This window comes from Lactuca saligna, chromosome 2 (assembly GCF_052625555.1).
Source record: "Lactuca saligna cultivar CGN05327 chromosome 2, ASM5262555v1, whole genome shotgun sequence".
In the NCBI taxonomy this organism is placed as follows: Eukaryota; Viridiplantae; Streptophyta; class Magnoliopsida; order Asterales; family Asteraceae; genus Lactuca; species Lactuca saligna.
The window spans coordinates 152,824,026-152,825,508 of NC_136418.1; positions in this window are offsets into that span (position 1 = coordinate 152,824,026).

Sequence of the window (1,483 nt, forward strand, 5' to 3'; positions counted from 1 at the left end):
GGCCATTTATATCTTCTCTTTGGGTCCTTAAGTTGTTTGAGCATGACATGAAGTTGAGACGTCAGATTTGGACAGGATGAGGTCCGTTGGGCCTAAAGATTTAAGGTTCATCAAGCTATTTGCCAACTTTTATGCATTAAACCCTTAAAGAGCTTTGTTTTGGCATATTGAGCCCTAAATGACATGCATGAACGTAAAGCTAGCAACCTTACGTGGTATTTCAACCTTAGAAGGCTAGATCTAGATTATGGGGCCTTAGTTCTGCTTATAAACATCTGAATGAGAGAATGAACTGAAGGGACTCGACGAGTTACTGAGCCAACTCGACGAGTTGGTTAGGGTTTTCCCCGATGGTCTGGACGCGTTACAGACTCGGCGAGTTGGTGATACAACTCGATGAGTTGAGTTGGATTTTCCCGATATTTTAGAGAAAGAAAAGGAACTTGACGAGTCGCACAGATGCACTCGACAAGTTGGGTCAACATGGACTGTTGACTCGGGTGTTGACTTCCGTTGACTTTTAGGATTTGGTCAAGATATGGATTATGGAGACCATGAAGGGGTAAGATGGTCTTTCACCCTTTCCGAGAGTTAGAAAAAGGGTTAGCCTAACATCTTTAGAGTTATTGTTATAAGGTGTTAATTAGAGATGATTATGATATGTAGGCGGAGTCTATATCGATCGTTGAGTACGAGACCTACTTGCTTACGTACGAGGTAATTCTTCTCACTATACTTACCTGAGAGGTAATACTGTGTGACCCGAGGGTCTTATTTGAGTTATTGACTTGAGGGTCTTATATGCTTATACTGAGTTATGTGATAGTATGCATTTTGTCTTTGTGATTTATGCTATATATTTCGTGCCTTACTGAGTTAGGACTAGAGTGTCCAAACTGAGTTGTGAGACCGGAGGGTCTTCACTGAGATACATGACTGGAGGGTCCAACCTGAGGTGTGAGACCGGAGGGTATTCACTAAGACACATGACCGTAGGGTCCATATCGAGCCGTAAGAACGTAGGGTCCTCACCGAGACGCATGACCGAAGGGTCCATATCAAGCTATAGCTATGAGAGGCTTATTATTTGTGTATATGGTATTTTGGGGAACTCATTAAGCTTCGTGCTTATAGTGTTTGTGTAAAATATGTTTCAGGTACATCTCAGGATCGCGAGAAGGTGCCAACTTGATTTTACACACCAGCTAGAGTTTATGTTGTTTTGAGGATTCTGGGATAATGTGAAACATTTTATTGATTTGTGTTTTAAACAAATTATATATTTGGGTTTTGAGAAATGTGAGATTGTGATTTATGTGGTTTTAAAAATGAAAATTTTAGAGCGTTACACACACGCTTAATATGATGCTACCCAATATCCAAACTTAATTGAACTAATCATCCCCTTTATGTCTTAATTTATAACTAGACTAGATTACAATATACGTAATCAACCTCCAACACAAATTTTCTACCTATGTAA